The sequence below is a fragment of the Ceratotherium simum genome, chromosome 3 (assembly GCF_057802395.1).
Source record: "Ceratotherium simum simum isolate JZ-2026a chromosome 3, ASM5780239v1, whole genome shotgun sequence".
Taxonomy (NCBI): domain Eukaryota; kingdom Metazoa; phylum Chordata; class Mammalia; order Perissodactyla; family Rhinocerotidae; genus Ceratotherium; species Ceratotherium simum.
Genome location: NC_141902.1, coordinates 35,076,926 through 35,101,418, shown reverse-complemented (window position 1 = coordinate 35,101,418; position 24,493 = coordinate 35,076,926). Strand labels below are relative to the sequence as shown.

At 34.4% G+C, this 24,493-nt stretch overlaps 1 long non-coding RNA gene across 4 annotated transcripts in view; it reads left to right on the top strand.

The window, feature by feature from the left end:
• Positions 1 to 24,493, top strand: part of LOC147917523 (uncharacterized) — a 126,244-nt gene that overhangs the window by 65,720 nt on the left and 36,031 nt on the right. For 3 of the 4 annotated variants that reach the window (XR_015550078.1, XR_015550079.1, XR_015550077.1), the window contains exon 3: positions 14,462 to 14,588. The exons of the other annotated variant lie outside the window; for it this stretch is intronic. This is a non-coding gene — a long non-coding RNA (uncharacterized LOC147917523). The remainder of the gene's footprint in view (positions 1 to 14,461; positions 14,589 to 24,493) is intronic. 4 annotated transcript variants of the gene reach the window in all.

Genomic DNA, 24,493 nt, shown 5'->3' with positions numbered 1-24,493 from the left:
AGTTTTCTTATTTGCGGAGTAATGATAACATGCTATTTCTACATCTTGTGTGAGGATGAAATTGCTATATGTGAAAATTTTTTTTATCACTTGAGAAGCGCTATGTAAAACTAGCATAGGATTATTTTGGTGACCAAATCTGAGAGATTATTCAAAGTTCTTAAACTATTGGTCTTAGAAATGAGAAGTTTAAATATAAGGAAAAAATCATCACATTTCTGATGAGATTTTTCAAATGTGATCGTGTCAAAGTGGACAAAACACATGCTCAACCTATATTAAACAGCTGCTGAGGGAATCTTTGACTTCTTGGTGTACTAGTGTAATATCCATTTAACTTTAGTCAGTGACTCAAGAATTCCTCAAAGTGAGCACAACTGCAAGCAGTGGGTTCTCACTTTACACACCATTTCCAAGTAAGAAATAATTAAATGATTCAAAAATGTCAAGGAATTTGGTCCAATGGTTATGTTAACATAAATAATTATATGATTCTAATCATACCTTTCCAGTCTGCTCTGATCATTTCTAAGCAGATTTTATTAGTTTCTTAAAGTCATGAATTTATCTTTAATGTATAAAACTGCTTTTAAAAAAAATCTAGCAGCAGAAGCCAGGAAGAAAATGGAGTACACATTCACTGAGCTGTGAAATGTGAAGATCTATTCAACTCCATTAACTACAAAATATACATCATCTACTAACATACTGGACAATGAATGACTCTATATGGAGCGCTGCATGTCCAAATTACTGCAAGATGAACACTTTGGTAAATGTTAGATGCTACAGATAACGGTTTACATATTTTAACAGAAAAGTAAGCGGTGACGGTCTTGCAGTCCTTTCACAACCTTAATTCCCTCCAATTCCAGTGAGCACTAGAGGAATTTTAGAAAATTCTCTGAAAGAATCATCCATAACCTTATTTCCAGGATAGAGAAAGGTTAAATTATTTGCAACACTTTTCATTTTAGAAAAGTTTAACCCATGTGGGCTTTAGAATGATTTTTATCTATTACACATCTATTATTTAATAGATGTAAATTTTGTGTGACTAAAAGTAGTAACAGGAAAATAAATAAATAGATTTCCCAGTATAGCAAAAAGCTTAGTGATGTTTTGTCAACATGATACTTAGTAACTTTAAAGGAAATGATCCACACTTGTTTTTATTTCTTAAATACTTTTCCAATTATTGTTATGATATATCAATATTTAGAAAGCTCTTACAAAGATTAAAAATAACTTTTTTCTTTATTTTCTGGAAAAGGAATTCATTTTGGTTTTTCTATTGTAAGATGGATATTTTCTGAGTTTCCAATAGGGGAAAAATACTAGACTGAATATGTCATCATCATAATCAGCAAAAATGCTTATATGCATAATGCATGACCATATTATGGACACAAATAGGTTAAATAGGTAAATGTCATATCTCTCTCTCATAGAAATTATTTTATACACACATACACACAGGTTTATATGATTGTATATATGAAATCAGGTATTTATACATAAAACAATAAATAATTCAAAGCAACATAGGCAAAGTGACAAATAAGCAGTAGTTGAAATAATTGAAACAGGAATTCAGAAAGACTAGTGGTATTTTCATTACAATATGTAATAATACATAGTATATTCACTTATAATAATAATCTAGCACTTACTGTGTGTTTACTATGTGCTCAGCACTGTTCTACGTTCTTTCCATGTATCATTTATTTCTCATAACCTTCTTATGACATAAGCTCTGTTACTCCTCCCATTTTACAGGTGAGGAAACTGTGAATTAGAGAAATTAAGCAAGTTTCCCTAGTTACAAAGACATAAAGTGAAATAGTCAGCATCTAGTCCCAAATGGTCTAGCTGCTGAGTCCACATTCTGAATTATCAAGCTATACTTCCTCCCTCCCAATAACACACTTTTACCAGTACAATGGCCTTTGACTTTGGTATGATTGATTTTGAAATCCTTATGTATACTTCTTCTAAGGTCCCTGACTCATATGATCAATTTTGAACAGCTCAGAATTTCATACGTTTCATATGGCATCTTTAAAGCACGTGCACAATTTGTACTTTTGAAAATACAGTTAATAAGTAGATATTTTGAATTATCACAGGATGATGTTTGCCTTTATCAAATGATTGATCACCACTTTTGAGCAGCAGAATTTACACAAATATTTGAATATTTTAATGCATTCTTTCATTCTTAATTGGAACTAAATCATGGAAATGCTAATACTACATCCTAGTTATGAGAAAGCCTTCAAAAAACTAAACTTGATCAACCAAAGTTTGAAACCCCTAGTAGCCTAAAAACTACGAGTCTTTAGCCTCATTCATATTTTCGCTAGACTTGAGCCAATTGATTTCAATTGTAAAAGAAAAGATCAATATTTACGATCATGTATGAAATCCTGGAAATATATCATCAGAGATTGTACCTAGAAGCTGGGCATATTTTAGAGTTCTGTAATGTTTGCTCTCTCAGAAGCTTGCCCTCCTCCATCAGTGCACAATACATAGGTTTATTGTTTACCTCACATGTTAAGTTTTCTTGTGCTGATTTTCAGAACATGTTGTATATTAAATTCATGAACTTCCTGAATAATACTACAGTATTTAATTCTATATGTTGAAAGTCTATATAAGCCTTGGAAATATTTTCATCATATACCCTAGGTAAAAAGAATAATATTTTTATTCCTATTTTTTGACCTTCTATGAATAGTCTGGCATAGGAGGAAGATCTATAATGTAAGTTATGGCCACTTAGTCACGGGAATTTATTTGTAAAGCTATCACCAACTTTAAATTTAGGGAGAAATAAAGAATCATCAATCAAAAATGGTTTGTACATTACTCGTTTTGAAGGAAATTTCCAGTTTCTATAATTATGATCTAATATACGAATACTAGGAACTCAAAGGTGTTTTTATCTAAGAAAGATCAAGTCATTTCAAATGTTTTAGACAAAGCCTAATAAGAATATCTTTTAGAGAGAAACAATAATAAAAACGATTTTCATACAAAATGATAGGAAGAAAATATAAAAATATGAATAGTAGTTATTTGTGGGTGTTTTCTCCTTCTTTCCCACTTTTCCCTATTTTCAAATTTTCCTACAATAATCTGAGAGCAATTACACTAAAATTTGGACTTGGGCATTTGGTGTGAATAGTTGGGCAGGATCTCCTATTTAACCCACAAACAAATCTTTGTTCTAGAAATCTTTATATCTAAGCATTTCGGGTGGTAAAGATGTTATATTTGCAATATTTTTAATTAAAAACTACTTATTTCCTATAATTTATTTGAAATGAATTTAAATCAACAGAAGTGGAAACTACACATTTATTCCATATCCATTTTATTAACACTTTCTACATGCATTTCAGCTTTGGAAACAAGTTTATATAGAATCTCAGTGTAGCATCCGAGGAGAAAAATAATGCAGTCTGAATCTGATGGCTTTCTCTTCACCAATTTCTTGAATTATAATTCCTGTGTATTTCAATCAATCTCCTTAATGGCGCCAATCATTTTTGTGGGGTCAGGATTTTGCCATAACATAGATTAGTATGGTGTAATAATTTTTCTTTGTTAGTGCAGCATAACTAATTAAGTACTTCCTTTTAATGTTTGATTGAATTTGGTAAAAACCATAGTTCAAACAAATGAAGGTGTGTCACTGACCTCAAATGGGACCTGGGTTTAAGGAAATGATTTGATGGAGCAACGGAATTAGTTCTTTTCCTCACTCTATTTTTATCAAGATATGAAATATCTCAAGCTGGTTTTAAATAATGAAAGTGCATTTGTAAGATGTTTATTAAATTGTAAACTTTCTAGCTCTGATGCAAAATTTGAAGGCAAAACAATTTTCTTTGTATATATTATACATATGATTTATATAGAAATTTTATAGATTTTTCTTTCAAAATGTTATTAAATCAGGACAACTGCTTGTTATGTTTCCATTTATCATAGTGTCACTTTATTTCAGGGTTGTCATGTGAATAATAGGCAATCAGGATTGAAAGTTTTACAAAATTGCAGTCCTCTAGATGTTACAATTAAATTAATTACAAATCCAGAATAAACAGTTCTTAATCACACAAAACAGTTCTGCCACATTATACACACTTTTGTTATGATGTAAATTGAAAGCCAATGGAATATTTTTTAAAATAAATAAAGCCGCACATTCTCAAGGCTCCAGCTAACCCCTCATTAATAAACAGATGCACTGAAAAAGATGTGCCCCAAACATCTGCTCTTGCTAAAAATGACATCTTATTTTTCAATTTTAATATTAACAATTTGCAATCTAAATAGTACTTATTTCCCATTTTTATATGAACAGTCAACAGCTAAATAATTCTTAAGTACTTTATTCACAGGCAAACCAACTTGACAAAATGGGCTGTTTTCAGGAAAGGTTCAAGGAGATAAAGGCAGTCAGGGTGTCTTAGTCCATTTGGGCTACTATAGCAGAATACCACCGACTGGGTGCTTTATAAACAACAGAAATCTATTTCACACAGTTCTGGAAGCTGGGAAGTCCAAGATCAAGGAGCTGGCAGATTTAGTATCTGGTGAGATCCCGCTTCCTGGTTCATAGACAGCTGTTTTTTTTTTTTTTTTGCTGTGTCCTCACATGGCAGAAGGGCAGAAGGAGATCTCTGAGTCTCTAAGGGCACTAATTCCATTAAAGAGGGCTCCACCCTCATGACCTAATCATCTCCCAAAGGCCCCACCTCCAAATACCATCACATTGGGGATTAGGTTTCAACCTATGAATGTGGGGGAAGGGATACAAATATTCAGTCTGGCACAGGGGAAGATCTTACAACTAATCAAGAATTATATGAAGATCCAGGTCCTACAGTGCTGGAGTTAGGAGTCGAGTAGGACCCAGTGAGTCCTTAATCTGGATCCCATGTGTGATGGAAAGGAGACAGGTAAGAAGAGGCTGATGTAAAGCTGCAGGTTAGAGGAGAGAAGAGGGTGAGACGAAGAATTTTCCTCTACCAGCAGCTGGTGACGAGGAAGAGAGAGAGAGAAGAGATTCTTATGAATAATAAACCTATCAATGGCCCCATTATTGATAAGCGAAAGAACTAGAACTGCCTTTGCACATGCCCAAGGTCTAATAAGAACTAAGAAGAGGTCGTTTGAATTGGATTCCAGTTTTTCTGGGTCCACAGCTTGTCCTCATAGCCACTACCCTAATGCAAAGACCTGAGACCGTGTCTCCACTAATATCCTGTGATTCAAACTATATTTCATTCTCTGGCCACAGAAAATTTCCTTCAAAACAAGGTGTACTTTGTAGCTATTTTGTAAAGTATTTAGAGCTAAACTTCGTTCTCTTCCATTCAAGTGTACCAGTGCAAGTCAACTTTTCCTGGGGATATTCAGGACTCTTCCAGGGAAATTACAGTCTTCTTGGTTTTCTTATAGGCTCCAATGAGGAAGCTTGGATTTTTTTGTTGTTTTGTTTTGTTAGGTCTGATATTCTGCTAGATTGAAGCTGCCATAACATGTAACGACCTGGACAACAATTAGCTATGAACCTTAATAAAAGAACAATCTATATATGATGCTGCTTCTCTGGATTTGAATCCTGTAAATACTTGAATCTTTTTGGGGAGGGGTATACTTAATTCAGATATCTTTCTATAAACATACGTAGAGATGTTTCTAAACGTCAGACTTTGGGAGATGACTAAAGGATTAGTTGAGAATGTCAAAAGCCATGCTTTGGAGTGAGAAATCTACTCTGTATTATGTAAAATATTATCTTAAACAGCCATACATATTACAAACTATAAATAATGTATAATCAACCTCAGATATAAACCTTTAGTTTACCTCACTACTGGAATGAACAAAATGATCATCTCTGGAATGGTCTGGTCTGAATTCTTCTTCTCCTGATGATAACATTTATTCATTATTTATTTATTCACTCAAAACACATATATTATGAGTAAACACAACAGATGCTGTCCTTGGAACTGAGGCTGCCTGCTCCAATCCCTGTTGCTAAGAGTCTTATTCTCTATTAGAGCCACTCTACTTGTGTATCTGTACCATGTTAAGTCAAGTACAGGGTTATCATGGTAACTCATATGAACGCAAGGAAACTCAAGCCATTTAAATGCCTTGGAGAATCAGGAAGGACTTTCTAGAGGAATTCTAGTAGAAATTGAGACATGAAAGAAGAGCAAAAGTTAGGTAGGGAAAGAGATAAAGTGGGAGTGTTCCTGATAGAGGAAATAGTACCTGCAAAATCCCTATTTCAAGGCCCTTGCTTGGAATTTATGTCAAGTACAAAATTAAGATTTTATTTTTAAAGAGTCTTTATTGCTATGTAGCAAGAAGGCTTTGTTTCCTTCCATTAAACTGTGCTATATAGCATTGCTTTTGTTCATTTTTATCTTGGGAATGGCAGGTGCTAAATGTCCATCTCGTTTTTTCTTTCCAAGCTCTTATGTCTGCCTGAGTGCTTGGTGTTCTCTGCTGAGTTCTCTACAAAGAAATGAAGAATGAATGAAAGAATAATAACCACACTCTTTCTCTGGATCTTGATTAAAACAGACAGTGTTTCAGATATTGGGATAAAAAATATTTTGATATCTATACATCGGCAGCAATGAAAGTATTTTTAGGGACAAATGAATGATTTTAGGAGATGAAACTGACATTGGCTTGCTGATAGATTTGAATATAGAAAAGTTTGCTCAAAAATTTGAATAAACTTTTATACAATTCTTTCTTACCAGAGAATGCATAAGAATCTTGTAGAAAACTTAGTGATATTTCACATGCCCAGTGGCCACTCTACACCTAATCTTGGAACATTAAAAGTAATGTGCAGCCCTTGTTAAGAGCCATTGACTGAGTGTTGTAAGGTTTCAGTAGCACCACTCAAAAAAAGTTAAAAACAATAGCATTTCTTTCCCAAAGCCAATATATTACATTAAGAACAATATGATTGATTACTATAATTATCTGTTTATGGGCATTTCATGTATGTTTATGTTCTGTCTGTTCTTTTCTGAGAGTTTTTCATTGATTTTTTTTCAATCCTCTGTTTTAAAATGACTTCTTTGTTTTGATTTATGCAAAAGATAATATTTTTTCAATGTTATTTATCAAGAACCTATTATATGACTATACTCTGCTAAGTATACCAGCCTACGTACAATCTTCAAGAATTTTATATTCTACTAGGATAAATAGTCAAGGAAGCCAACAATTATAATATTATATTACAAAATATTGACAAAAGATACATATAAAAGATATTCTAGGGGAAGGCTATACTTGAGAACTAAATTCACTAAGCAAGGTGGAACATCTTGGAAAAACTGCCAATGAATTAATGAGTTTTGAAAGATACAAAGGAGTTAGAAAAAGAAAGATATTCTATGCCAAGAGAATAGCATGCAGGATGGCTCAGAGTGGTGAAAGAGCCTGAAAAGAGCATTTGAAGAACTCAGAATAAGTTTTATATCTACGGGATGAAGGGTGTGCACTGGAACGGTAGTTGGGGATAGGGCCAGAGACCTAGGTAGATCCGCATCAAGAAAAGCTTTGTTCCTTGAGCTGAGTGAGATCTTTATCCATAAAGATATGAATAGCTATTAAAGAATTTTAAGTCGAGAATAATATTAAAGGATTTGTGTATCAGAAGAGTAACTCAGGAATTAAGCCATATGGAGGAGAGGCTGGGGATGGAATTAGAGCACTGTTCACAGTATTTCTGTCGAGGTTTGTTGCTGTCAGAGATGCTACTAGTCATACAAAGTTGAACAATATCATGTCAATGACCATAGGTATATTAATTTATTTACTCATTTGCTTATTTATCCCCTGCCTTTTTGAAACAGGACTGATCCAATGTTGTTTGATACCTCATCAGGGTTGGAGAAGGAGGATAGGTAACATATGAATATAAGTACCTAGGTTACATAGAAACACATACCAAATGCAGCTGAATTGTTTAAAATAATTGTTCTAAGACAGTACAGGCAGAATTAATTCCAATTGAAGTGATTAGGAAACGCATTAAGGGAGCAAAGCCAAGGGAGAGAGTTCTTCTTGTGAAGAGAAACTTTATAGCCACTACTTTGAGGTTCTCCAAATATCCTAAGTTCATTCTAAATTAAAATTACACACCCCTGGAATAAATAAATAATTAAAAATGGAACTTATTATCAATCAGGAAGAAAAAATGTTTTGATATCTACTAAGGGGATTATTCCATAATAAAATATAGGATTTACAGATGCTTTCAAAAAGAACATTTCATTTTGCACATTATAAATATTCTCTTTTTTTCACCAAAATCTTTTTTCCCAGTGCTTTTTTCATTTATTCTTGATTACTTTCCCCGCCTCTTTCTGAAGGTTTGTTGTCCCAAATGTCATCTCAATGATCTACTGCCAAATACAAGGAATTTTGCCATGAAATTCAAAATGTTTCCATGTTTTATGAAGTCATGAATCTCATTCAGTCAGCTACTATATTCAAAGAGGCTAGTGATACAGAGAAGAATAATAACTGAGACAGACTGAAAACAGGAAATATAAACAGAGACTTGCCTCATCAGATTTTTTTCTTCTACTGACATTGCATTTTGCCTAATTCAGCCTTCTTTAAAAAGGGTATAGTTGATTACAAATTAAAGATTACTGTGTGATCTTCTAACACAGTCTTTAAACTTTGGCTAGATGTGATTACCAAGGAAAAGAACAATCTTGGACTGAAAAATGCTCCTTTTGTGAAGCCTTTGAATACAGTGGTAAATACTACTAACTGATGTTTTTTGTCTGGAAACATCTGTATGGTGGATGTGTTTCAATAGGAAGAGATTAACAGAAGGAAATGTAAACATATCTTTATTTCAACTACAAAGATCCCTTTGTTTTTTTGGAACCAGAAGTTTAAGTAAACTTCTTAAAGTCGATGTGTATTGGTCTAGTCTGTAGTCAGCAAGACACAAAAATCTATCAGCTAAAAACAATTCAAATTCTAAAATGGGGGTTGGAAGGAGAACTATCCAAATCAAAAGTAAATCCAAATAAATTAGATTTTGAAATAATTTAGAAACATTATACAAAGAGTCATGGAAATCTAAATACTGTACAGTAACTTACAAGAACTAGAAGAAACAGAGAAGAGATAAAAAATAACGCTCACAATGAAGAGTACAACATATAGCATTTTATGTAATCCTTCCCATTAAATTCTAAATCTAAAAGCCACAAAGTTATTAACTAAACATTATACAACTTGCTGAGCATTGGGAGGTTTAAGCTATGAGATATTTTCCTTCCTATAACTGATTTCTCTCAGTAAGTAACTTTAGTCTGAAAAGATGATAAAGAGGATATGAACTTAAACCTTAAGTTAAATAAATGCAAAGGAAATTATTATAAATTTCAATAACTGTAGTCAATTCTGCTCTACAGCTCCCCAGGGTCTCTGAACAAGACTCTTGACTGAGTTTTTCAAGATTGTCGTTCTTAAGAAAGATGCAAAAACTCAAAATCTCCCAGCATCAATCTTGAAATTGAAATACCAATAATGTAGTTGATAGATTGCATCTGAATACACTAATTCTGGATCCACTGACATGAAGAGTGTTGACTCAAGAGGATCAATGGAAACATCAAGGAAACTAAAATAGAGAAAGCATTGTAGGATTTGCCTGATTTCTCCTAAATCAGAGGTTTTCCTCAATCACTCTTGAACTCTCCACAGTTCCCTTTTCTCCTCGGTATCTCTGTAGTGGTGCACACTGAATCCAAGTGACTGTACACTCAAGGAAAAGTCATGCATTGCTTAACAACAGGGATATGTTCTGAAAAATGCCTTGTTAGGTGATTTTGTTGAGTGAACATCATAGAGTATACTTACACAAACCTAGATGGTATAGTCTACTACACACCTAGACTATGTGGTACTAATCTTATGGGACCACTATCGTATATGCGGTCCATAGTTGACTGAAACATTGTTATGTGGCACATAACTGTACTGGTAAGAATAATTTGGTATTATGAGCTTCTCTCTATAGCAGAGACTGTCTACAAAGCACCAAAAGTAGGTACAGCCCAATTCAAACTTAAACCCCAGATAAAGTAGATACAAATCTTTATTTAAATTAGTACCTAGAACCAGATTAATTCCTTCTGAAATTTTTTTTTTTTTTTTTTGTGAGGAAGTCAGCCCTGTGATAACATCTGCCAATCCTCCTCTTTTTGCTGAGGAAGACTGGCCCTGGGATAACATCCGTGCCCATCTTCCTCCACTTTATGTGGGACGCCGCCACACATGGCTTGCCAAGTGGCGCATCGGTGCGCACCCGGGATCCGAACCGGCGAACCACGGGCCACCGCAGTGGAGCGCGCGCACTTAACCACTTGTGCCACCGGGCTGGCCCATGAAATTTTTTTTCCTTTAACACTAACCATATTTTCTATGTAGAATCATAGGTATTTCCCTTGCAGCTTTCTTTCTATTCCTTTTCTGATTCTTACCTTGATGTTCTTTCTCATCCTGGATCCTAAACACCTTCCAAACTGCAGTGCTTGACTACTTTCCCACCTCTACACTCTTCTCAGAGCAAAAAATTTCAAAATAGGAAAATAGATACACTCCCAACAAAATATAAATGATAAATGTTGACCCAAGAAGAATAGAAATTTTAAACATATCAATAATTATAGAGGAAATTAAAGTCTTGTAATTTAAAAAGGCAGAAGATTAGATGCAGATGTAACTTTAAAGGAGCATACAATTCTTTTACAGGTACACTCTCCCCTATCCACACTTCTTATATCCAAAGTAAAAAAATAATTCATTTGGTAGAAAAACCGGCCCTCTTAAATCTTGTCCCATTTAATATGAATCATCACACATTTTCTTCAGAAATATTAATGTGATTACAGAGTACTATGCCAGATGCAGCATCTAAAAGCAAAATGTTTAAGTATTTTATGTATATATGTATATATTTTTATAAAATATATATTATATATAAATTATCTATAAAAGTATATATAAAAAATTATGTTTTATAAGAATATATATTTTACATTTTTATATTTATATATAAATATGTATATATTTTACGTAGCAAAACAAATCCAGGCATATCATTTTAAATAGTCATTTCTACCAAGTAGATTTAGTCTAGGAATGCAAGGATAGTTTTGTAATAGAAATTTTATCAACATAAGTCATTTAAAATGAAAAAAGATTACATTAATAGATATTGAAAAGATGTTGGAAAAATTCAGTTTGCTATAAATGATTTTTTTAAAAGACCTATAGTTGAGCAAGAATTTGAAGAAACATTTCTATGTAAGTTAAGAAGCATTTACCAAAAGCCAAGAACAAGCATCAAATCAAATGAAGAAATGTTAATAGCTTTTTTTTTTTTAATTTTGTTGTGAGGAAGATCAGCCCTGCACTAACATCCAATGCCAATCCTCCCCGTTTTGCTGAGGAAGATCGGCCCTGGGCTAGCATCCGTGCCCATCTTCCCCTATATGGGACACCACCACAGCATGGCTTGACAAGCAGTGCGTTGGTGCGCGTCAGGGATCCGAAGCTACGAACCCCGGGCCGCTGAAGCAGAGCGTGCGCATTTAACCGCTGTGCCACGGGGCCGGCCCCCAATAGCTTTTTATTTATCTTTTTAATAAGGCAGGGATGCTTCTGTCACTACTAGTATTGTTTTTGAGGTTCAGTCAAATGTAATATGATATACATAATATAGAAGTACCAAAAAAGCAAAGACATCACCACTATTTATAGATTATATAATCATATTTTTAGAAAATCAACAAAAATACTTTGAAATAATAATAAAATTTAGTTGAATGCCTGTCATTGAGTCACTGTGCTAGTCACCTAAACTTTCTCTGCTTCAGTTCTTTCATCTGAAAAATGGCGAAATAACATCTAACTCATTGTGTCGTTGTGAGAATTAAATGAGTCACATTTATGTATATGTATATACACATATATGTATAGTGCTTAGAACGCCTGGCTCTATGAGTGTTATCTATTGTTGTTGTTGTTGCTACTATGATAGTTATGCGTATATTCAAATCAGAATATATATCGTATTTGAGTATACATATACGAATGGTTCTCAAATCAGAATTTTCTTCCCACTAGGCTACTGAAACAGTACTTGTCAAAGTCACCAACAATCTATTCTACGTATTCAGTGTTCTCTTTTCTATTCTCATCTTAATTGACTTCTCAGTAGCATTAGACAAAGTTGACTGCTTCTTTTTCCTGGAAACATTGTCTTCCCTTGGCTTTAACAACACTAGACATGTTAATTTCCCTCCTATCTCACTGGTCACTACTCATTTGTTCACACTAATGGCCTCTTCGCCTTTGTCTGTCTCCCAATGTTGGAGTGCTTCAAGACTTAGGAATTAAGCTCTGTTGTATAGCTGTGTACTCTTCCCCAGGTGGTCTCATGAGGAAATCAATTTAAAATAAATTATTGGCTTAGCACTTATAACCATCTGATATATGTGTATGTATTTATTTTCTATCTTTCACCACTTGACTATAACCTGCACAAGTACAAAAAACTTCTCTATGTTATCCACTATTTTATTGCTAGTACCTAGAGCTGTGCCTGATAAAAAGTATGGGTCCAGGAAATATTTGTTGAATAAGTTAATGAATGAATAAACACCACTCATAACTAGTTAGAAATAAAAATAGAAAAATATCCAATTAATAATAGCAACAAAAAATATTTACAGTACCTAAGAATAAATTTAGCAATAATGGTACAAAACCTCTAAGAAGAAAATTATAAATGTAATTAAGAAACATAAAACTTGAATGCATAAAGAGACATACTGTACTCTTGAGTGGGAAGACTTTCATATTGTAAAAGTATTGATATTGAATGACTATAAAAATCATTCAAGAAGAGTTAATATATGTATTATATATTTTTATATGTTACTGTCAGAATCACAACAGGATTTATTTGTTAGTTTGCTTTTTGAAACAGAATTAAGTTGTACAAATGTTCAAATGGAAGAAAAATATGTAATATTTGCCAAGGAAATCTTGGAAAATGATATAAGAGGGGGAGTTAATATTTGATTTTAAAAAGTTCCAATCTGGTGAAAAATGGATTATCCAATAAATGAGGTTGGAATACCTGACCATCCATTAAAAGAAATGAAGCTCTTACTCCTAGGTATTCACCTAAGAGAATGAAAATATATATCCACACAAAGTTCAGTATGCAAATGTTTGTTACAATATCATTTCTTCGTAATCGCCAAAAACAGGAAACAACTCAGTGTGCTTCAACTGGTGAGTGGATAAACATATTGAGGTACATCTGTACAATGGAATACTACTCAGCAATTTAAAGTAACAAATTATTGATATATACATAACAATGTGGACCAATCTCAAAAGAATTACACTAAGTGAAAGAAGCCAGACTCAAAAGGCAACACATTGTGTCATTTCATTTGTATGACTTTCTGGAAAAGGCAAAACTATTGGGATAGATATCAGATCAGTTGTTGCCAGGGGCTAGGAGTCTAAGGGAGGGAATTAACCACAAAGGATCATAAGAGAACTTTTTGAGATGAGTGAAATATTCTATATTTTTATTTTGGTGGTAGTTATAACAGTATATGTCTGCCAAACTCATCATGCTGTAAATTTTACTGTACATAAATTATACCTCAGTAAACTTAAGCTGAAAACTAGAAGATGAAGATAGATCCTCAAAGCATGACAGGATAAATTTTAGATGTATTAAAAATATAAATGTAGGGCCGGCCCTGTGGCTTGGTGGTTAAGTGCGCGCGCTGTGATGCTGGTGGCCCGGGTTCGGATCCCGGGTGCGCATCGAGGCACCACTTCTCCGTTCATCCTGAGGCCGAGTCCCACATACAGCAGCTAGAAGGATGTGCAGCTACGACATACAACTATCCACTGGGGCTTTGGGGGGAAAAATAAAATAAATAAAATCTTTAAAAAAAAAAAAAAAAATATATAAATGTAGGCAGGAAGCCCTAAAGAGAGGGCCTAACTCAGAAATGAAAACATTTGTTGCCAGGACCTCTCCTGCAAACCAAGGCTCAGGCAGGAGTTAGTGTCCTCTTCACCCTGCTCCAGAGCAACATTCTCTGGGCCTGTACAAGGCTGTAACAAGCCACAGACGTAAAAAGTACACTTTCACTTTAAAGAAATCTTCAAAACTACTCCACTTAGTGATGGACTCCTGAGAGCCTTAAATTTTTCTTCCTGGTTATGAAATATAATTAATATATATCCATTATAGAAAATATGGAAAACACAGAAAAGCCAAAAATAGAGTATAAAAATCATCCATAATTCTATCATTACTTTTTCTCTTTTTTTTCAGAACGTAGAGAGTAAAGAATGAAGCTCGTCCTCTTCCCTTGATCCAACTCCATCCTCAACAGTTAGCCACTGTCATCTGCAGCTGGGTACACATTCTGTCAGAGACTTTTCTGCTTGTACACACAGAAGTAGGTTGGAGTTTTGTCTTGGTCCATTTGGACTGCTATAACAAAAATACCATGGACTGACAGTATTATAAACAACAGAAATTTAATTCTCACAGCTCAGGAGGCTGGGAAGTCCAAGATCAATGTGCCAGCAATTTTGGTGTCTGATGAGAGCCCACTTCCTGGTTCATAGATGGCCATCTTCTCACTGTGTCCTTACATAGTGGAAAGGGCAAGGGAGTTCTCTGTGGCCTCCTTTATAAGGGCACTAATCCAATTCATGAGGGTAGAGCCCTCATGACCTAATCACCTCCCAAAGACCATACCTCCTAATACCATCACATTGGGAGTTAGGTTTCAACCTGAATTTTGGGAGAACCCAAACATTCAGTCCATTGCACATGTTTTAAAAATTATTATTACATTTTGTTTTCCAAAATATGATCATACTATACATATTGTTCTGAAATTTGCTTTTTCTCTTAATAAATATACTTTGGGCATCAAAAAATAGGAATGTGAGAATGAAATTAGGATGATTTTAGAAGAAATACAGGAGAATATCTGCGGATCCTCTCTTTCTAAAAGATATTATAATGATTAATTTAATGTGTCAACCTGCCTGGACTAAGGGATGCCCAGATAGCTTGTAAAATATTACAAAATATTATTTCTGGAGTTGTGTGAGGGTGTCTCTAGAAGAGATTAACACTTGAGTTGGTAGGCTGAGTAAAGAAGAGGTGAGCCCACCTCACCAGTGCAGGTGGGCATCATCCATTCCATTGAGAGCCTGAATAAGTAAAAAGGCAGAGGAAGGGCAAATTTGCTCTCTTTGCCTGAGCTGAGACATCAGTCTTCTCTTGCCTTTGAATATCGGTGCTCCTGATTCTTGGGCTTTTGGACTGAGAACATCAGCTCCCTGATTCCCAGGCCTTTGGACTTGGACTGAATTACACCACCAGCTGTCCTGATTCTCCATCTTACAGATGGCAGCTCATGGGACTTCTTGGTCTGCATAACCACATGAGCCTATTCCTATAATAAATAAATAAATTAATTAACTAATTAATTAATTAAATATCCCATTGATTATCTTTCTCTGGAGAGATAGTTAGAACCCTAACTAATAAAGATATCAAGAGCAAAATCATTTAAGCAATTCACTAGGAGGAAATATTAAAACATATAGAATATATTAATAAGAATAAGCTAAACAAAATCAACCACAAAAAGAAGAAAAAAAGGAAAAGGAAATAAATAGGCAAGTGAAAGAAGAGGAAAAAATAGACAATAAACATATATAAAAAGCACAACCTTACTAATAGTCAAGAAGATGCACATTAAGAGCACAAACAGAGGACCCGGCCTAGTGGCATAGTGGTTAAGTTCGTGGCTCTGCTTCAGTGGCCTGGGGTTTGCCCACCTGGATCCCGGGCACGGACCTACACACCGCTCATCAAGCCATGCTATGGTGCCATCCCATATACAAAATAGAAGAAGACTGGCACAGATGTTAGCTCAGGGCCAATCTTCCTCACTAAAAAAGAAAGGCGGGGGGCGGCCCTGTGGTGTAGCAGTTAAGTGCGCACGCTCCACTGCTGGCTGCCCCGGTTTGGATCCCGGGTGTGCACAGATGCACCGCTTGTCAGACCATGCTGTGGCGGCATCCCATATAAAGTGCAGGAAGATGGGCACAGATGTTATCCCAGGGCCAGTCTTCCTCAGCAAAAAGAGGAGGATTGGCATGGATGTTAGCTCAGGGCTGATCTTCCTCACAAAAAAAGAAAAGAATACAAACAGATAACATTTTCTAGTCATGACTGACAAAAAATATGTACATTGAAAAGATTCAGTATCAAACAGGTAATTTTATGTACTTCTGATGGTAAGTGTGCATTACTGTAACCATTTAGTAAAATAATCTACCATTGTTTATTTAAATAAACATACCTATCCTTATCCTTCGACTCAGCAGTTGAACTTCTGGAAATTTATTTAACAAATTAAATTATATATATAATAAAATAGTTACTAAATTATTAAAATATTACTTAACAATTAATAATCTTATTAATTTAATTAATCAGCTTACTTATTTAACAATATAATTAAATTACTTATTTTAAATTAATTAAACGAAATTATGAATAAAGTATAAATTCTGAAAAATATACTTAAAAAATATTGCAGCATTAGCAAAAACAACAAATAAAACAATGAAAATAGAAACAAATTAAATGTATAATCTTATAAGGAATATTATGTAGCCATTATTTTTTTTTTAATTTTTTGTTTATTGCAGTAACATTGGTTTATAACATTGTATAAATTTCAGGTGTACATCATTATACTTCTATTTCTGCATAGATTACATCATGTTCACCACCGAAATACTAATTACAACCCATCACCACACACATGTGCCGAATTATCCCTTTCACCCTCCTCCCTCCCCCCTTCCCCTCTGGTAACCACCAATCCAATCTCTGTCTCTATGTGTTTGTTTATTGTTGTTATTATCTACTACTTAATGAAGGAAATCATACAGTATTTGACCTTCTCCCTCTGACTTAGTTCACTTTGCATAATACCCTCAATGTCCATCCATGTTGTCACAAACGGCTGGATTTCATTGTTTCTTATGGCTGAGTAGCATTCCATTGTGTATATATACCACATCTTCTTTATCCATTCTTCCCTTGATGGGCACTTAGGTTGCTTCCAAGTCTTGGCTTTTGTGAATAACGCTGCAATGAACACAGGGTTCATGTATCTTTATGCATTAGTGTTTTCAAGTTCTTTGGATAAATACCCAGCAGTGGAATAGCTGGATCATATGGTAGTTCTATGCTTGATTTTTTGAGGAATCTCCATACTGTTTTCCACAGTGGCTGCACCAGTTTGCACTCCCACCAGCAGTGTATGAGAGTTCCCTTCTCTCCACATCCTCTCCAACACATGTTGTTTCCTGTCTTGTTAATTATAGCCATTCTGATGGGAGTGAGGTGATATCTCATTGTAGTTTTGATTTGCATTTCCCTGATAGTTAATGATTTTGAACATCTTTTCACGTGCCTGTTGGCCATCTGTATATCTTCTTTGGAGAAATGTCTGTTCAGGTCTTTTGCCCATTTTTTGATTGGGTTGTTAGTTTTTTTGTTGTTGAGATGCATGAGTTCTTTATATATTTTGGAGATTAAGCCCTTATCAGATGTACGGTTTGCAAATATCTTCTCCCAACTGTTAGGTTGTCTTTTCATTTTGTTGATGGTTTCCTTTGCTGTGCAGAAGCTTTTTAGTTTGATGTAGTCCCATTTGTTTATTTTTTCTATTGTTTCTCTTGCCCAGTCAGACATGGTGCTTGAAAATATGTTGCTAAGACTGATGTCGAAGAGCATACTGTCTATGTTTTCTTCTAGAAGTTTCATAGTTTCAGGTCTTACATTCAAGTCTTTAATCCATTTGGAGTTAATTTTTGTGTATGGTGTAAGGTAAGGGTCTACTTTCATTGTTTTGCATGTGGCTATCCAGTTTTCCCAACACCATTTGTTGAAGAGACTTTCTTTTCTCCATTGTATGTTCTTGGCTCCTTTGTCAAAGATTAGCTGTCCACAGATGTATGGGTTTATTTCTGGGCTTTTGATTCTATTCCATTGATCTGTGTGTCTGTTTTTGTGCCAGCACCATGCTGTTTTGGTTACTATAGCTTTGTAGTGTGTTTTGAAATCAGGGAGTGTGATACCTCCAGCTTTGTTCTTTTTTCTCAGGATTCCTTTAGCTATTCAGGGTCTTTTGTTGTTCCATATAAATTTTAGGATTCTTTGTACTATTTCTGTGAAAAATGTTGTTGGAACTTTGATAGGGATTGCATTGAATCTATAGATTCCTTTAGGAAGTATGGACATCTTAGCTATGTTAATTCTTCCAATCCAAGAGCATGGAATATCTTTCCATTTCTTTGTGTTTTCTTCAATTTCTTTCAACAATGTTTTATAGTTTTCCATGTACAGCTCTTTCACCTCTTTGGTTAAGTTTATTCTTAGGTATTTTATTCTTTTTGTTGCAATTGTAAATGGGATTGTATTCTTAATTTCTCTTTCTGCTACTTCATTGTTAGTGTATAGAAATGCAACTGATTTTTGTATGTTGATTTTGTATCCTGCAACTTTACTGTATTCATTTATTACTTCTAAAAGTTCTCTGGTGGATTCTTTAGGGTTTTCTATATATAAAATCATGTCATCTGCAAATAGTGACAGTTTCACTTCTTCCTTTCCAATTTGGATCCCTTTTATTTCTTTTTCTTGCCTGATTGCTCTGGCTAGGACTTCCAGTACTATGTTAAATAGGAGTGGTGACAGTGGGCTTATGTAGCCATTAAAGAAGATGTGATAGGGCCGGCCCCGTGGCTTAGCGGTTAAGTGCATGTGCTCCACTATTGGAGGCCCGTGTTCAGATCCCAGACGCGCACTGACACACCACTTCTCCGGCCATGCTGAGGCCGTGTCCCACATACAGCAACTAGAAGGATGTGCAACTATGACATACAACTATCTACTGGGGCTTTGGGGGAAAAAAAAAAGGAGAAAGACTGGCAATAGATGTTAGCTCAGAGCTGGTCTTCCTCAGCAAAAAGAGGAGGATTAGCATGGATGTTAGCTCAGGGCTGATCTTCCTCACAAAAAAAAAAAAAAAGAGGATGTGATAGACCTATGTACCTTCACTTAGGAGGATGTGCACATTGCATGGTTAAATAAAAATGCAAATAACTGAAGATCATGTATATGTGATTGTATTTTTTATTAAATGAACAGAAATCTCAATTGTATCTTTAGACATAGAGGATATTGTGGAGTGCTCTACCCAGATTCCCTCTGTAAGGACACATCCCAACTGCCGGGATTATCAACTGATGATAGCTCTGAGTTTTGTCCTTCACTGGAAACTGCCTCAACTAAGGTTGTACCTCCTCCCAAGGGTTGGCTAATGACTGGCTGATGTGAGACTACAAAATCCCAGTCCCCTAGCCTCAATTTGGGACAACTCTGAAGGGTTCCTTGGAGCTCAAGAATCTTCCTGTGAGTTTGACGAAGCCTCAATTGTGACTTCATTTTGGGCAGCTTGTCCCCCTGCCCAGTGCTGCCTTCCTCACTTCCTTAGGAGCTTATCTTAGAGGTGTATCTCCCAAGAGCTCACCCCAATGAACCTTCTACATGCAACACCCTGTCTTCAGAGGGCTCAATCTAAAACAATACATGTTAGTGTATTGTTAGTACACTATTGTGCTAACACTAACTATTGTGTGTTAATACATGTGTTAATACATGTTAGTGTGTATGTTAGTAAATACAGAGGAAAAAGTACCAAAAAAGATACACAGCAAATCATTTATACTAGATAATCAAGGGTATAGGATTAAAGAGGAAGGGCAAGAGAGAGTATTTCACTTTATTCACATCTTTATTGTAGTAATGATTAAGCTTAGAGGTTGTTTCTTCTGTAATTTAAATCACTGAGGAAATATTTTGTGAAATATCAAAGGGAATGATTCCTTTTGGATGTAGTAATGAGAATACACACTATTTTCCATATAGTAAGAAAGATACGCACCGTTCTCATGGCATTTAGTTCCTTTTACTAGCTTTAAAAAGGTAAACCATTCAGAAAAATAAATCATCAGGCTTCCCAAATGGGTGTATTCTGTACTTTTAATTTTATGCTGAAAGAAAATGTGATCAATAAATTACTGCTGTTTGTGAAACATTCACTTTCATAATTCTAACATATTTTAACTCCTAGGGCTACCAAAATTTTTTTCACATTATTTGACAGCTGAAATTAAACAATTCCTATTCAACTACAAGGCTAATAGAAGGTTTACTACGTGTGTCATTAGCACCATCCATATAAGGTAACAGAAAATACGAGGTGTGGATTTTAAAAATATGATAAAATGAGAATACTGTTAGATGCATAGGAAGGTGTGACTTCAGTCCTGGCATTTTGTTATTAAAATAAAAGTGCCTCTGTTTTATTTTACTAAAATGATCAGCATTATATGTTTTGAGCTGACATCTTTCAAATTATTTTATCAAGTCAAAAATATAAACCTTCGTTGAAATATGTTTTAACTATCATGTCATTTTAAGTAATATATGGCATAAAATATTGCTCTGTAATAGGCTGCTAAACATTCTTATGTTCAAGAATATCATGAGTAGAATGAAGAAACACAATTTATTTGGTTATATTTTTTAGCCCTTAACACTTTTGCAATGTTTTTTATGCTTGAATAGAAGACTTTTAGGAAAGTATAAAAGCACATAAAAATTGCCCAAAATATTCAAAATTTAAGCCTGAGAGTATATATATATATACACATACACATACACACACATACATATAAATTTTAATGAGCACATGTTATAATCACAATACTTAGATTATGTATTATCACTCTGGGGCAGCTTGTAATCTTGAGATTGCCTTTTTCTTACTTTGCATTTATACAACTTCTTTCCTTCAGAGATACTCTAAGAATATTACACAAAGAATAAGGGAGTTGTGCAGCCTACCTACAGCCAGGAAGAGAATGGAAAGTCTTTATTCTTTTCTTAAAACATACAAACTGATGTCCCCAGGATGCGTTGAATGACAATTGAGTTGTATAATTCCTAAGGCATATTATTTTCATTTTTAATCCTGTTTATGCCAGTACATAGCAGTTATTATAATTTAATAGTAGTTATTATAATTTCATAACTTAATTAAATACATGAAATAATCCAATGTGAGTATGTAAAGAGAGTTAAGAAAATCAAAATGATGAATGTGTTAAATTGAATAAAGACAAATTACTTTTTACAAAATGCAATTGCTGTGCATTTAGGTGTAGATGAGACAACTATAAAACATTAAAAACAAAATTTTTAAGAATCTAGAATAGAAATTCACTACATTTACAAATGTTTTTGCACCACTTAAAGATGCTGAAACTCGAGATTATGAAAAATACAGTATGAATATTGTTCATGCAAGAAAATTCTATGGAACTTCAGTCAGTAGATTGATCCTCAAAGAAAATGCTTTCACTCTACATCAAAAATATATAAATAAATAAATAAATGAATGACCCTATGTTTACACATTTTAAATTAGAGGATTTTATGCATTTATCTCTGTAACATTTTTTATGATTCTTCTCCTAAAGTGTTTTCTCTTAACTGACCAATTCCTGGTCCCAATTTGGTTTTGTAAGAAGGCTTCCAGTGTAGTCAAATGCTCAGGCGTTAGAATCAGACTGCCTCAGTCCCAATACAAACTCCAACATTTAGTACACATGGGGCTTGAACAGGTTTTTTCACCTCTCTGAATCTTAGTTTCTTCATCTGTTAAAGAGAATAATAGTTGAATCAACCCTATAGAGTTGGGTGAGAATCAACTGGCTCCTCACTAAGCAAACACTGAGCACAGTGCCCAGCAATCAGTAAGGACTCAATAAACACCCACTGGTGTGTAATGGGATGTGGATAAGACCTTGAATCTGTATTCGCTCCTGTCCAGCAATTTGCAATTTTTTCTTCACAACTCCCAGATGTTTTTTAAAAAAATAAAGGGCTACATATAAAAAACAAATTTAATATGAGTTTAGTGTTATTAGTATTCAGACTATGGGATGTTGAACCTTCATGCTTTTAAAATTAAGAGCAGAAAATATAAAACATAAAATATGTGAATAAAACATATTCTAAAATATATGCTGTTTCTGTGTCGACATTCATAATTACGTGAAAAAATTCTAAGAAATTTTTCACTGATTTTTGTGAACCGATGCATAATGGAGCTGAAATAAGGAAAAAATTGTAAAATCCACTTTTATTAGAACTATCTCTGATGTAAACAAAATCTTAAGGGTTACTGAAGTCACAAAATTATGCCCTATATTCTACTATTCTGTTTTATTTAAAACAAACATACTTTGATATGCACGTGGTTCATTATTTTTCAGAAACAATGTAAGATGTCAGGTCCTTAAGTTATATAGGGTGTGGCTTATTTTGGAGAACAAGTTTCAAAAACCATAAGCCATTTTTTAGGCCCGCAGTGTACCTATTTATACAATGTATGGGTCACTATAACCACTCCTCTTTTTGAAAAGTGTGGAATTTCCAATCCAATTTCAAATATCAGTGAAATGTTGCCTTTTTTCTAGACTGACTAGTAGTGGTTGCATGATTCAGGTGACAACTCTTAATACTTCTCGCCTTGTTTTTAGATAGGACTCAGGAAGAATTTTTATACATATGCATCAAAAGAAAAATTGAGTCCTAGAAATTAACAGAAAGAGTTTCTTGGATTTGAAACTTAGTGTTTCTATTGTATATTATTTCAAGTGGTTTTTAATTTTTTTAGTAAAAAGAAGTCTGTAATTCCAAAACTGTTAGTAAATTTGTGCAGTTTGGGATCAAGAAGATGAATGTCATCTCTCTTGTGTTTGGTAATGTAGTTTGTTATTATTAGTCTTTACTCAATATATACTAAGGCAATTCTTTTTTTGGGGGTGGGGGAAGAAGACCAGCCCTGAGCTAACATCCAACGCCAATCCTCCTCTTTTTTCTGAGGAAGATTGGCCCTGAGCTAACATCCGTGCCCATCTTCCTCTACTTTATATGGGACGCTGCCACAGTATGGCTTGACAAGTGGTGCGTGGGCGCGCGTCCAGGATCCAAACCTGCCAACTCCGGGCCGCCAAAGCAGAGCGGGCACACTTAACCGCTGGTCCCCTAAGGCAATTATTCTTGTTGACACCACCATGCTGTTATGTGACAGGAAAACGGTATACAGACATACGCCACATAATGACGTCTCAGTCAATGAAGGACCGTGTATACGACAGTGCTCCTGTAAGATTAGTACCAGACAGGTGTGTAGTAGGCTATACCACCCGGGTTTGTGTAAGTACACTCTATGATGTTCTCATAATGACGAAATCGCCTAGGGTGCATTTCTCAGACCATATCCCTGTCATTGAACGATGCATGACTGTATTCCTTACGTCAAATGAGATAATCCTAAATTTAGGCCACCTATGGGTTCTTAACAATAAATGTCCTATAACCAATTAGCCCATTATTAGCAAAATTTCCTGAGAACACTGATTCTAACAACAAACAATACTAAAATGTCGTAAAAGAATAAATCTTTTATAATAGTTTTGTTGGAAGAAAGAAGCCAACTCTACTGTAGCTGATCTAAATTTTTTCACATTGCACAATGTTGATTAAATAATACAAACTTCAATAAATTATGCTTTTTTTCTCTGGAATTATATCAAACAATTGCAAAAATATGTTTTTTTATCCTACTTATTCTCTCCTCTCCAAGCACAATAGAGAGACAGAGAAAAGATAGTTTGGTAGTGAAAAATTATTTTCTCTAAGTAAACATCAAGATTATTCAACTCAATAGACTCATTTTCTTGGTGAAAATTAATAATAACTATGATAATAACCTTGAAGAATAGAATACAACCTTTCTTCTCTATGAGCTCTATTAAACTGGGAAAATACAAAGATATGCTCATCCATCATTTCTGATTACATTATTTGAAAGGCTGGTTTAAAGAAGGGGAATATTGAGAAAGGAACTTTGCTTATTATTGTGCTAGAAGCAATATAGATTAATCTATAAAAAAACTATTCTATAAGACTTTGAAATGTAAAGCTATTTCAAATTTTTAAAAATTGTAGTTAGAAAATTCTTTTCCAGAAACACTCATTTCATATTAACACATGTACTCTATTGTAAACCATTGTAAACTTCACAGATTATAAGGGCTGCATTTCCGTCCCATAATGTCACAGAAAAGCTCATCGTACCTTGTCAAATTGGGTTTGAAAGCTGGGCTTCAGATATCATCACCACTA